Raw genomic sequence first — 15,423 nt, 5'->3', positions numbered from 1 at the left:
ACGATCCGGCTGGAAAAACTTTTGAACAAATGTTTCCAGTTTGAGTGAAGTCAGTCGGCTGAACAAAATCCTTGCAAAATCTAAGGATTTCCAAGTGAACGAAATTCGCTTACCTAATGGTGACTTTACTTCTTCCGATGAAGAAGTTTTAGAATGTTTATTCAATACACACTTCCCCGGATGTGTGGACATAGCATCTATGGATGAACCAAATGTCTTTTCATGTAGTTACGAGTCTCTGGCCTCGGCTCGCAGTATCGTAACTACTGAATCGATTCAATGGGCACTTAATAGTTTTGCTCCTTTCAAATCTCCAGGAGCGGATGGGATATATCCTGTTCTGCTCCAAAAGGGATTTGAGTTTATCAAACATGTTTTGAAAAAGCTACTTGTAAGCAGTTTTGCTATCGGGTACATTCCTAGATCCTGGCGTGATATTACTGTAAAGTTTATCCCGAAAGGTGGACGTGCGTCTTTTGAAGAAGCGAAGAGTTTTAGACCAATCAGTCTGACCTCTTTTCTTCTGAAATGTCTGGAACGCATTATCGATCATCACATCCGTGATGTTTACTTGGCAAACATGCCTCTTCATGTGAATCAACATGCTTACCAATCTGGAAAGTCCACTGTGACGCTTTTACACAAAGTTGTATACGATATCGAGAAGCATTCGCTCAGAAGCAATCCTGCTTGGGTGTTTTCTTGGATATTGAGGGTGCCTTTGATAACGCGTCTTTCGATGCCATATTGGAAGCAGCACGAAACCATGGGCTACCTACAATGATTACCAATTGGATTCATCAAATGCTCAAAAACCGACATCTCTTCTCGACATTGCGTCAAGCAGCGATTCGAAAATTGAGTGTTTGCGGATGCCCCCAAGGGGGACTCTTATCACCACTTTTATGGAATCTCGTAGCAGATACGCTATTGAGGCAACTCAATAATAGCGGTTTTCCGACTTATGGATTTGCCGACGACTATCTAGCTCTGATAGTTGGTATGTGCATAAGCACCCTATTCGACCTGATGCAAAGTGCTCTTCAGGTAGTCGAGAGTTGGTGTCGCCAATATGGCCTTTCGGTTAAACCGAATAAAACATCTATTGTTCTTTTTACGGAAAGACGAAACCGCGATGGAATTCGACCTTTACGTCTTTTTGGCACTGAGATTAATGTGACTGATCAAGTAAAGTATGTCGGAGTCATTCTAGATTCCAAACTTTCACGGACACCTCACATTGGTTTTAGAGTCAAAAAAGCTTGCATGGCCTTCGGTCAATGCCGGCGAACCTTTGGTAAAACTTGGGGCCTCAAACCCAAATATATCAAATGGATTTACACAACAGTTGTTCGACCAATATTGGCATATGGATGTCCTGTGTGGTGGCAAAAGGGCGAAGTGAGAACAATCAGTTATCGCTCAGCTTATGAGACGCAAAGACGTGTTTACGATTGCGCTCCTCATTAGTCAGGCATTTTTTTCAGATCGTTCTATCGATATTCCGTTGTGCCGCGTCGCGTGTGAGGTGATTACGTGATGAGGCGAGAAAACACCTTTCGGATCGACTATTCAAACTTCCCCGTGAAGCCATCGTTCGAAAAGGTCCACGGCTTTTGCCGTACAGTGCTCGGCCTGAAGAAGGAAGATGTGTTGAGACTACAGTGTAGTAGAGGTGAACAATGTGCGTTCGTCAAGGTCGGCGACCTGACGTTGCACAGAAAATTGTAGAAGAACACGATGGACGTCACGAAGTGGAAATAGACGGGAAGAAGCACAAGCTTCGAATAACCATCGAGGATGGAAGTGTCGAAGTGAAGGTCCATGACCTCCCCGAAAACGTGACGAAGGAGAAGATCGTGGAGTTCTTGTGTGCGTTCGGTGAAGTGATCTCGATTCACGAACTAACGTGGGGCGAGAGCTACGAGTTCGCCGGTGTACCGCTCGGCATATGGTCGGCCCGTATGCTACTCAACCGAAACATCGACTCGTGGGTCACCATCGATGGGCAGCAGGCGTACTTGATGTACAAGGGGCAGGTGCTCTCATGCAAACACTGCAAAGAGCAGGCACATTCTGGCATATCATGTGTCCAGAATAAAAAACTGCTTGTGCAGAAGAGCTACGCCAACGTAGCGAAGCAGAGTGGCAACCGTCAGCCACCGAAAAAATCTTCCGGTGTGAAACCACCGAGCATGAAACCGGTGGGTCCTACCGCGCCATCACTCACCTCTTCGGCTGCTTTCCCCGAGCTGCCGAAGCCTCCGAGTCGGACCGAACAGTCTGCCCCGGTGACGAAAGCAAACAGTCAATCCGATAAGATTGACTTAACGGTGTCCCCCAGCATGCAACAGCAACGCGCGCACGGTTCGTCGTCGTCTCACCGATCGACTCAACAAGCCGCCGAAGCTAACCAACCCAATGTTGCTGTGGTGGACTTGTTCAAAAAGCCGATCCATGCGCTGCGATCGCACAGCAAGAATGGCAACGGCAACGAAACCGACGAATCATCGGCATCCACGAGCAGCAGGCGAAGCAGAGGCCGACCGCCCGGCAAAAAGCCCCGCCGAGAAGACGATGACGACGAGCAGGATGAGGATTCCCAACCGTAATGGCTCTCACATCCTACAATATCGCATCCATCAACATCGGCACCATCACCAACCCCACGAAACTAGCGGCGCTGTGTACCTTCATCAACAGTCAAAGCCTCGATATTGTGTGTCTGCAAGAAGTGGAAAACGACCAGCTCTCCTTGCCTGGCTTCGTCGTATACACGAATGTAGACCACACGAGAAGAGGAACAGCTATTGCTCTGAAGGAGTACATTCAGGTATCTCACATTGAGAAAAGCCTGGATAGCCGCCTAATCGCTCTGCGAGTGCATGATACCACGATTTGTAACCTCTACGCTCCCTCCGGCTCTGCACAGCGCGCAGCACGGGAAGATTTTTTCAACGGCACTCTCGCCTACTATCTCCGTCATGCCACCCAGCACGTCATCCTCGCTGGCGACTTCAATTGCGTGCTTCGCTCGCGAACGTTGCCGAGTTCCAAACACAGTGGCAATATTGGACTCGGCAGCGCAGAAACTACGGCTCGTGGATCGAGTGGTGGATTTCGTACGCAAAGCCAAAAATCAAAACTTTTTTCAAGCGTAAATCGCATATCGTCTTTGACGAATTTCACGAAGCACACCAGCGTCTATACGCGGAGCTACGGCTAGCGTACGACGGGTACTATCAGCACCCCGAAATGTTACCCACCATCAATCAATTAAAGGGCGAAATGTTGGCGCTGCAACGCAACTTTTCGCACATGTTCATGCGAATGAATGAGACGCACGTGGCGGGAGAACCCATATCAATTGGGGGAAAGACGAAGGAGAAGGACCGTCATCACCCAGTTGCGAACGGAGGAGAACGAGACCATTGTCGAGCCAGCAGCAATCGAAGCGAATCTGCTCAACTTCTTCTCGGGCCTCTACACAGAAGAAGCAGCGGAAAACAACAACGATGACGGGTTTGCATGCAAGCGTGTAATCCCACCCGACGATCCCATCAATCAACCCTGCACGGCGGAGATCACCACAGCAGAAATCCTCTCTGCCATCAGAGCGAGTGTTCCACGGCGTTCCCCGGCAATGACGGTATCCCACGGGAATTTTATTTACGTCTCTTCGACGTGATCCATCGCGAACTCAATCTCCTGCTCAAGCACTAGCAGGCAACCTTCCCCCTGCTTTTGTGGAGGGCATCATCGTGCTGGTGAAGAAGAAGGGTGGCGACAACACGGCCCGATCGTATCGACCCATCTCGCTGCTGAACAGCGACTACAAGCTTCTCTCGCGCATTCTAAAATCCAGACTGGAGTGCGTAATGCGAGCCCTGGTGTGTAGACTCGAACAAGCATGTGGCAACGATTTGTTGGTTGCGTATGCCGACGATATCAGCGTCATCGTGACGTCAGCTGGGCAGATCGAGCTGATGAATGGGATATTCGTTCGCTTCGAGGCTGTCGCCGGCGCGCGGTTGAATCTGCGCAAAACAGTGGCGATCGATGTCGGGTTTTGCGAAGGTAATCAAATTAACACCCAATGGCTGCAAACAACAAATGTGGTCAAAATTTTGGGTATTACCTTCGCAAATTCGATAAGACTAATGACCACCCTAAACTGGAATGCGCTAGTGGGGAAGTTTGCGCAACAGCTGTGGCTACACTCGCTGCGCATGTTGACACTGCACAAGAAGGTTATAATGCTCAACACGTTCGGCACCAGCAAGTTGTGGTACGTTTCGTCGGTGTTGCCACCACTAGGAGTACACACGGCGAAAGTCACCTCCACGATGGGCGCGTTTCTCTGGAGAGGAATTCCAGCCCGCGTCCCGATGGTACAGTTGGCGCGTAGCAAGGAGCATGGAGGTTTGAATCTCCATCTGCCAGCATTTAAAGCAAAGTCGTTGGCAATCAACCGACATCTCAAGGAGATCGATTTCCTTCCCCACTATAAATCCCTTCTTTTCCATGTTCATCCTCGCCCAGCAATTTCAATAGATAATTCTGACCCCAAAATTATCCTATCAAACTATTCCCACATTCCACCCCTAATCCAAGAAAACCCCTCCGCCGATCTCATCCACCGGCATTTCGTGCAGCAGACCGATCATCCCAAGGTGGAAATAAACAACCCAGCTACCGACTGGCCACGTGCGTGGCGAAATATTCAATGCAAGCAGCTCTCTTCGACAGAGCGTACGGAACTGTACATGCTGGTGAATGGAAAGTGGGAGCACCGAAAACTTCTCTTCGTGATGCGGAGAGCAGACAGTGAGTTCTGCACACATTGCAACGGACAGCAAGTAGAAACGCTCCGGCATAAATTTTACGACTGTGCTCGTGTTGGCCCGGCTTGGACGGTCCTACAGCAGAGGCTGACGGTCGTAATGAATGGTTGGAGGCGATTATCTTTCGACGACCTGGTGAAACCTGCTTTGCCAGAAGTAAATAGAGTAAAACGAATCCAAGTACTGAAATTTTTAGTTAAGTATATCACCTACGTTAACGAGTGTAACGGTGAAATTGATGTCAATGCACTAAATTTTAAGATCAACCGTTGTAAATATTTAAACCGACAAATAAACCTCAATTTTAAAACCAAAAAAAAAAACAATCCAATCAAGATTGGGCCATCTCCAAAGGATGTGCTTGATGGCGATGTCTGGTGCGTTCTCTACAACTCCCATAGCAACGCCTGAGGCCATTTTCGACATTGCGCCACTACACATATATCTTAAACAAGAAGCACTTTCTTGCTGTTACCGTTTATGGGTACTGGATCTACTGGAGAAAAATCCAGTGAATCGTAGATCTACACACACTTCGTTGTTTCCACTTTTGGTGAATTGGGACAAAATTGTCCTTGCTCCAAGTGATCTCACAATTGCTTGTCACTTTCCTTACAGGACATTTACCACACGATTCCCTTCACGGGAAGAGTGGACGTCTGGCTATTTGGAAAGAAGTATGTCAAATAATATAGTATGTTACACTGATGGCTCCCTTCTTGAAGGTAGAGCTGGTGCAGGAGTATATTCTCGTGAGCTAAGGCTGAGTCAGTTTTACTCACTTGGTAGACACTGCACCGTTTTTCAGGCGGAAATATTTGCTCTTATATGTGGAGTGCAATAAGCACTTCAACAGCGCGTAATGGGTAAAGTCATATACTTCTGTTCAGATAGTCAGGCTGCTATAAAAGCTCTTGCTTCGGCCAACTCAAGGTCGAAGCTTGTTATCGCATGTCGAATTCAAATTGAGGAACTGAATTCAGTCAACTCTGTAAACCTTGTATGGGTACCTGGCCATTCTTCCATCGCTGGAAATGAATTGGCTGATGCGTTAGCTCGCGATGGAGCATCGCATGATTTCATTGGCCCTGAGCCGGCTATTCCAATTTCGAAGTGCTGGGTGAAGCTTTAGATAAACTCTTGGGCGGCAACTCAGCACAAGCAATATTGGAATAGTTTGGAGTCATGTCGTCAAACAAAAGTGTACATTACTGAGCCATCTCCAAGGGTGGCGAAGTATTTAACAAATCTGTCAAAGCAGAATTGTAGTCTCTTGGTCAGAGCGTTGACAGGCCACTGCCGACTCAACTATCACATGGCAAATATTCAGCGTGCTTACTCATTTGTGTGTGATAGTTGTGACTCCGATTATGGAACTTCGTATCACCTGATATGTAACTGTCCAAGTTTTTTCGCAAATGCGATTCCAATTACTTAGTAAACACTTAGGGCCCATTCACTAATTTCATAACGCTGAAGGGGGTGGGTGGGTGTCCTCAGATTGTTACACCTCATACAAAATTCGTAGAATATTCATATAAAATGCGTTACGAGGGGGTGGGTGGGTGTCAAAAATGGTCATTTTCAGCGTTATGAAATTTGTGAATAAACCCTTATTAAGTGAAACTGAATTCAGAAGCCTGAATCTTCAGGACATTCTGTTATTCTTAACCCGCTGTGGTAATGAGCTATAGGCTCTCTTTACGCTCATGCGTTTTGCAGTGCCCTTTTTAGGGCGCTGTTCGAACCCATTGTGGTATGGAGCTACATGCTCTCCTTTCGCTTATGCGATCTTCCCTCTTCAAGGGACCCCACTCCTATTTCCTCCCATCTTTCCCTTCCCTTTCCTCTCCCATCGGGTAGATGATGAAATAGGCTCAAATATGGCGATGGCACAAATCTCCCAACTGATGGGGAACGTGCCTTTGGAGCCGGACGTAGTAGCGCTGTTCACATCAATCCCCAAAAGCCTAGTACAGCAGATCATTTTTCGACATTGGAATGAGATAAAACAAAATACCTCGATTTGTCTCGATATCTTTTGGGAAGTTACCGAATTTTGCGTCGATTCTAGCTATTTTGCGTTTGGAGGTCAATATTACCAACAAATATTCGGCACCACGATGGGAAACCCTCTGTCGCCAATAATTGCCGTGTACGTAATGGAAGACTCTTCTCTAACATAAGCAGAAAAAAAACCTGTTTGTTGGTTTACATTTATGCGCTGCTTTATCCTGTCTTTTCAAGTGTCTTCATTTGAATTGATCATGTCATGTGGAATTGCTTGCTCAGCCTCAGAAATCCGTCAGCGGGAAGCTGACACAACAAAGAATCGTTAAAATATTTTCATTGGTTTTTTCATAAACCACTGTGATTTTTTTTGTTTAAATTGTAATTGCCGATAAAAGTCGAATGATGCCGAGGCCGTTAATTACCCTATTTGTTTATTGCGCAGACATTTTAACTTGCTCATATAACGAGCTATCCATTGTAGTACACGTTTTCGATGCGCGAGCCCTATTGAGTATTGACCCGTTTTCATTGTCATTTTCAATTTTTCGTTGCCCTTCTCGACCCGCTTATCGAATGCGCGGTCGTTCTCAACCCGCAATTGCAATGCACGATCTTTATTGACCCGCCTGACCCGCGTTTTTTAATGCGCGGTCGGTTTCGACTAGCTTTTTCAAAGCATTTTTTCCTCAAAGGCGTGGTCTCTTTCGACCCGCTTGTCAAATGCGCGAACCTTTCGGATCTGCTCTTTTTTCTTGAGCGGTCGTTGTCAACCCGCTCTTTTGATGCGCGGTTATTTAAACCCGCCTTGCCATGCTGCTGTTCGTCCAATTTTTCGGCCTTTTAGACCCGCTGATTCAATGCGCGATTTTTTTCAACCCGCTTTTCACTTTTCAGTTTGCTCGTTTGATACTTCCTTTTTTCGCTGAATGATGCCTTTTCGGAACTGTTGCTAAAACTAAGCAACACCTGGCGAAGGATCGCCATTGTGAATAACTGAATACCTACCGGAAAGGAATCACCCAGCACGTCTTACCTGAGCCACCGAGCAGCAGAAAGTGAGCCGCTGATATTTGCTGCATGCAAGGGCTTACTGTGATGGAACTCATATTGAGTGCCACCCATTGGAAGTTAAGCTCAGCGCACACTTTGTGTAAAGAACCCTTTCGCACACACACAAAATGCATGCAGATTTTTTAAAATCACGTGCAATTTGAAGAATGATCGATATTTGAGATTTTCACAAGGTCGGACTGATAAGTCACATATAACAATTAAAACATCCAACATATTTTGGATGTACAAGACATGCATCTGAGAATTTTTAGAAAATTTTGCAAATGCCCAATATTTTATACAAGGAATTTTTATTGTATGGGAGCTTTGACGTTAGGAAGCTAACAGTAACCATTTTTAAGTTTCGGTTGCATTCATTCTTATCATTGCTAATGGTATAAACTTTTTTTTTGGAAAAAAAAATAGCAAACAAAAATCGGATTTTATCGGATGAACCACTTGATTTTGAAGATGAGTAACATCTATTTAAAAATATTTTTGAAGAAATATCAGAGATGCATCGGATTTAAACCTTCAGAACGTCCGAAAAAATCTGAAAAAAAAACTATTTTAATATATTGCATTTAAAAATTAGTTAAAGCCATTCTGGATTTTAATATAGGAAGCCGGATGGTTTTTTTTAAAGCTACAGAGCTCATATTTGGCCACAATATGCGTCGTACTGAAGCGCTTCTTACTGCAAAGTTTCAAACAATTCGGCCGAGAAAAACCCCATGCCAAAATGAATCATGGAAGTGCCCAGGTGGCTCTGCTCCCTATTTTTTCAGGGTTTTGGATTGGATAAAGAAGCGTAACAAGAAACGAAAAGAATTGATGTTATTGAAGAAAATTATTGAAGTAATCTTAGAAATATGTACCAGATAAATCAGTGAGAAATCACAATGAAATAATCATATCATGGATCTTCAAAAAACGCATAATTTCAATCAAAATCAATGCAGTTCACCCAAACATGACAAATTCATGTGAACAGAAGTGCGTTTGCTCGAAAAAACATTGCAATGGGTTCAACTTTCAAGACCTTCGCTTCCAACTTCAACACAAGTTGGCGCCTATGCATACATTACATTTAAATAGTTAAAACAGGGCCGAACTTGTAACGAACACTGATTGCTTTTATAAATTACAGTCCAGTAAATCATTTCTAATAATGGTGGGTTATCGATATTCAAGATAATATTATTAAATGAGCATAAAAGTTATTGTAATATGATTCTATGGATATGCGAGTCGAAGACATTTTTTGGCGAAGACAAATATTTGAATCATTTATTCCAGATTCCAGATAAATACCAAAAGCCAACCTCAAGGGGGCAAAAGTTTAAAAAGTTTGGGAAGCACTGTTCTAGATAATGCTCTAGTTGCGACCACCACGAAACTGATAAGAGTGACGATGGAAGGTGTGCAAAATTGTGTGAAGGTTTCAGGCGAATATTCCAGTTCGTTTGGATCCTGCCGGGACTACGACAAGGTGATGGACTTTCGTGCCAGTTATTCAATATTGCGCTAGAAAGTGTTATGCGGAGAGCCGAGCTTAACAACTGGGGTACGATTTTTACGAGATCCCGTCAATTTGATTGCTTCGCGGATAATATAGACATTGTCGGCCGAACATTTGAAAAACTGGCAGACTTGTGCACCCGCCTGAAACGCGAAGCAGCAAAACGTTGGACTGATGATGAATGCATTAAAGGACCGTCCATAAATGACGTAGCATTTTAGGGGGAGGGGAGAGTCTACGACTTTGCTACGTACCATGTATTAGGTATGGGTAAATAGGCTACGTTGGGAGAGGGGGGTGTAAAATATTGGCTAAAAAATGCTACGTCATTTATATACGGACCACAAGACAAAATGCATGTTAGCTGGAGGTGCCAAGCGCGACAGGGCTCGCCTAGGTAGCAGTGTTACGATAGACGGGGATACGTTCGAGCTGGTCGACAAGTTTGTCTACCTTGGATCCTTGCTGACGGCTGACAATAACGTTAGCCGTGAAATACGGAGGCGCATCATCAGTGGAAGTCGAGCCTACTATGGCCTCCACAAGAAGCTGTGGTCAAAAAAGATTCACACCCGCACCAAATATATCACGTACAAAACGGTCATAGCCTTATGACTAGTGCTTGGAAAGTGGACGATGCTCTACGAGGACTTGCAAGCACTTGGGGTCTTTGAACGTCGGGTGCTTAGGACGATCTTTGGCGATGTGCGAAGAACGGTGTGTGGTGGCGAATGATGAACCACGAGCTCGCCCATCTCTAAAGCGAACCCAGTATCCAGAAGGTGGCCAAAGCTGAAAGGATTCGATGGGCAGGGCATGTTGCAAGAATGTCGGACAGCAACCCTGCAACAAGAAGGCGTGGAGCGCAGCGAGCTAGGTGGGCGGGTCAAGTGCGTATTGATTTTGCGAACGTGGGGCAGAATCGAGGACGAAGAGATGCGGCCACGAACCGAATATTGTGCGTGAAGTTGTTAATTCAGTGTTATCTGTTTAGATGTTAACTAAATAAATGAAATGAAATGTTGCAAGCTCCTGGCGGGCGTCTTGCTATTCCCACTGAGGTATGGTTGACCAATCTGGTCAAAAACGCTTAGTACGAGCAGAAACCTAAAGCAGTTGGATCATGTGCTTAAGAGTAGCAAGTGCAAACCAAACGGTTTTGTAAAGAGGCCGTGTGCATCATAGCCGGGATGAGCATCATCATCAAGGAAGATGTTCAATGCTTCGACTAAAGAGATACCAGAGGTGTCCGCAACGCTTGTAAAGAGACAACGCTTAGAGTTTGGCAGCAGGAATGGGTAATTTGTCCACAAAAGTTGTGCATTTTGGTGTGAAGAACATTTCGTGTGATGCACTGTGTTATGATCTAGCAGATGACGTTAGAATTATTTTTAGAAAAAGAACACATCCTTAAGAGTGAGAACTACCCAATTTCTATTGAAATCATAAAGCCAGGATTTTATGTGATCCAAACAAATTCACTTGCTCTGAATGTTCAGCCCATTTTCTCCTTCACGGCATAGTTTGCTCTCCCAATGTAGCGAACGAAGCCCAGCTGGAATCCATCCCTGATTGTAGCTATAAATTAATTATGTTTTATTTCTGTAGAGCCACCCGTTGCTTGAACGCGGTCAGATGGTTTTCTGCTTTGGTTGGCAGTGGGCATTCAAGTCCACCCGGTTCTGCACCGAAACGTTTGGCAAGCACTAGTTGCACCAAAACCGATGCACATGACGACAAGGACCCCTGCTGGTTGGTTGAAAAATGTGGATGCACATCGTTAAATCCCAATCTGCAGGCGATGTTTGTTTCCCAATGCCACAGTAAGAACCACCTGGTCGTTTTTACTGTTTGTCCGATAGAGGGTGGGCGAAACAATCGATCTTTTGTTGTCGATTTATCATGCTCCGCTTTACACTTGATTCGCCGGAAAATGTAATGGAAAATTTTACGTAGAATTTAAAGGTGAACCAGAGCTTTTTCCCTTACGAAAACTTGACGCAAACAAATAAAATATTCAGTATCTCCAATTGAACGACCAAATTGCAAGCCAGGCTAAGCCGAAAAAACAAAAGCTAGCATTGCTTGATTCGGCACTATGCTGAAGAACATCGGAACGAACAAAGGCAGAATAGTTTGCCACTTTTTACAAGGTTTATTTTTCGGATCGCACACATGAAACTTTAATGGTTTTCGGTCACTTAGTCTGTTGGTATTTTAGACTTGCAGAGGGTAAGCACATTGAGAGTATTTTGGGTCTCTATGATGTTCAATAATGTATCCAGTTAATGTGGAATTTTCATCTGTCGTACGTTACTCTACGATGAGAAAAGTTTCTTTCTCAGCTTTCAAGTTCAATGACAAACAAATGTGAATGATGAATCGAATTCAAAAAGTGAATGCTCTTTTTTGATTTTACGTGAAAATTGTGATGTTTGATCTTATCCGTCGCATGGAATAAAAACGTAAATCACATGATGTTTTGATAGCGTGCTGACATACCGTTGGTTATTGCGACTAAATCATTATTCTCCTTAGAAAATTGTTGTTACCTACGTCCTGTTTCAACAAGAAAATTTACTTTTATTGTGTTCCTTATATACATATAGAGCGATTGAACGAAGTTGACGCATAGCTTGGCAAGTATCCCAAGGTCAACAAAACAAAAGAATGCCGCAAATTTTTGATCAATTTTACCTCTGGGACCCCATTAAGGACGATTCCGGTTCACACAACACAGATGACCGATTGTTATGTTTGGAACCACACCACGGTCAAAGACGATGCAATTCACAGTCCAGTTCAACAGCTCATGCATATTAAATGCCTGCACACTTGAAGTGAAAACGACGTTGTGTGGTCAACGGTCGCTTGGGAACAACAACACACGATATGCACATCCCATGCTCCAGCTAGAGGAAATCGTTGGAATTCCTCTTTCGTCTGGTGCACATTGAGGTGGTCCATTTTTATGTGGAAAATATCAACTCGTAAAAAATGAATGTTTCACCCCGAATTCATTTGGGCCCCCAGAAGCTACTGCGAAAATTTGAGCGGAATCCATCAATTCTAGGGGGTGTTAAACGAGTTTGAAGTTTGCATGAAGAAAATCTACCAAATGTATTGGAAAAACGTTACCAATTACATTTTCGTTCGTAGAGTACGCTATTGTCGTTTTTATTTTGAAGATTAATCAATCAATGTTAATGGGACTGTCTTTCCATTCAGAAACGAAAAAGTTATGCGTTGGAAATCTGTAATTATGCCCCCCCCCTTGAGTGGAAAGGGCAGACCACCTTAACCGAAACAAGATTACCTTAACGCTAAAATAAAAAAAAACGAGAACAACATTTTTCAATGATGATTCAACTCTCAAACAAAATCGAAGAACTTTCGACAGTTTTTCTGCAGAACTAACCATTTCTTACCGCGGTTAAATCACATTTTAGTTTTTCCTAGTTATAATTTTTATTTCAAAAGACTAAAGAGACTGTATTCTCTTTGCAACTTTGATAAGATAATCTTCAAATTAATAATGAAATTTATCGACTACAGCATCACCTTAGATCAAAAATGTAATAGTCATTGTTTTTTCGATACATTTGATCAACTTTCTTCATACAATATCCAAACTCGGCTAGTTCTCCATAGAGTTGACGGATTTTTCTCAAATTTTTACAAAATCTTCTGGGGGTCAAAATAAACAAATTTGGGGTCGTAACTTTAGATATTTTGTGTTTCATCTTTATGGGCCATCCTAGTGCACATACTCACACATGGGACCGATCCGTAAACTATCCTAGTGGAAAATCGTGCAAAACAACTTGTTTTTCAGCGTCGTGTTTGCCATTCTTTGATTGGTCTATATCGGTATCATTTGTCACGGCGTCGGGAAAGCTGCGAACCATTCACACCAGCATGAATTGTGATTGTTGTGATGGTTATGAGAAATGAGGAAAAAAGTCAGTTGATACATTTGGAAGATAGGCAGAGGTCAGTGTGCCGCCACCGATGCCTTTCTGACTGACGCTTTTTATTCATCCAGAGATCTGAAAAATTCTTGATAAAAACTTGTTTATATTGAGTAATCCAATAGAACATGTTATAGCAATGGGAAAAGCACTTATTTTCGACCCACAAGAAATCTGTGCCAATTTTCGGGTTTTCATATGAAGTAGGCCTAAAGCGAATGCATGTGTCAAAAATTGGTTCTCTTCCCCTACTTCTTTGGCAAATATTCCCGCTCAAATAACGGCTATATCATATTGAAACTTAAACATAAAAAATATGGGTTTAGGTATCTGAAGGAGACAGGAAACAGAATGTGTTTAAGATTCAGATTTCTAGCATCAATTTCAGTTAATAGGATGAACAGGTATACCGCGCCCCAACAGGGCAAAGCCCCCTTCAATTACTAAGATTGTAGAGTAAAATCAATTCAAAAAGATACTTTAACCTTTAATAAGATACAGTCCACACTTCATAACTCGGGAAGGGACCATCGAGTTAGAAAGGTATCGATTTACAGAACACAAAACCGGTGTAACTGCGATGCAAGGGAGCATCGAGGTAGCCATAAAACCAACTTTTACTATGGTTCTCTAACTTGATATCAAGATACAAAATATCGGGTAAGGGAAAGATGATTACATATAAAGAATCTATGATGGCAGTGCACGATTTCACTAATTGACGTTTGAACAGTGCCGTGTTAATTTTGTGGACATGATAACTAATGAATTTGATATCGCTCAAACGTCAAATTTGTATGCATATTGTTTTGAACCAAAGCTTCGTTTTTCTTTTAATAAGTGGAAACATACAGATCATATATTTGTCACATTTGGCTTCAATGCCTTAACGTGATTTTTGAAAGTTAAATTGGTGTCTTATCCGAGTGGCTAGAGTCCGCAGCTACAAAGCAAAAGCCATGCTGAAGGCGTCTGGGTGCGATTCACGTTCGGTCCAGGATCTTTTCGTAATGAAAATATCCTTGACTTCCCTGGGCATGAAGTATTGTCGTACCTGCCACACGATTTACGAAAGCGAAAATGGCAACTTGGGCAAAGAGAGCTCTCAGTTAATAACTGTGGAAGTGCTCATTGAACACTAACAAGGAAAGGAAAGGCGCCCCCGGGGATTTCAACCGAACTATTTTTGTTGGATTCTATATGTCAAAATATGGAAAAATCCAAAGCCTTTCAAGTGATGGGCCAGGGATGTAGCCAGGAGGGGCTCTTAAAGTTAAAATTTTTGCATATCGAATGTAATTGTAAAATTTTCTTATTCATTTAAAATTCCAATTTTAACGCTGATTGCAGTAGTTACAAATATAATGCATAATTATCTATATTAAAAATTTAATTTCATTTATTATACCAGAGGCGTAATCAGGGTGAAAACTCGTGGGTACAATTTAATACAGTAGTTTCTCGATTTTATCACTGCTCATTTTAATAACGCTTCATTATTTCACTCTCGATTTCAGCACGGTTTTCTGTTCGATTTTATCACGCCCCAATAATTATATGAATTTCATATATTTTACATTGAAAAAAAAAACCCCAAACAACCAACATATATTCATTTGGCCCATGCCTTACGTGCTTTTCATTTCATTAGCTTTATTTCTGCAATACACAGCTCAAGCTTCGATGAAAATTATATGGCAGAAAAGTACATTTTCATTATATCACACTTCGGTACATCACGCCAAAATTTTTTGGGTCCGTGATATAATCGAGAAATTACTGTAATAACCTACATTTTTTGGTGTCAATTTCCGACCATAGAGAAAGGCCACAGTTTTCTTCAGTCGTGTATATAGGAAGGGCAGACACAAACGGGAATGTTAACAATGTTAAAGATGACCGCAGACAAGTATACGTGCAATGAGGACATCTCGTCTCCGGTAACATCCATCTTTTCTAGCCAACCAATACCATCGTTATCATTGTTAATGCGTACTACAACAAGTTCAATGACTCACCG

Source organism: Aedes aegypti, chromosome 1 (assembly GCF_002204515.2).
Source record: "Aedes aegypti strain LVP_AGWG chromosome 1, AaegL5.0 Primary Assembly, whole genome shotgun sequence".
In the NCBI taxonomy this organism is placed as follows: Eukaryota; Metazoa; Arthropoda; class Insecta; order Diptera; family Culicidae; genus Aedes; species Aedes aegypti.
This window is presented reverse-complemented; position numbering follows the sequence as displayed.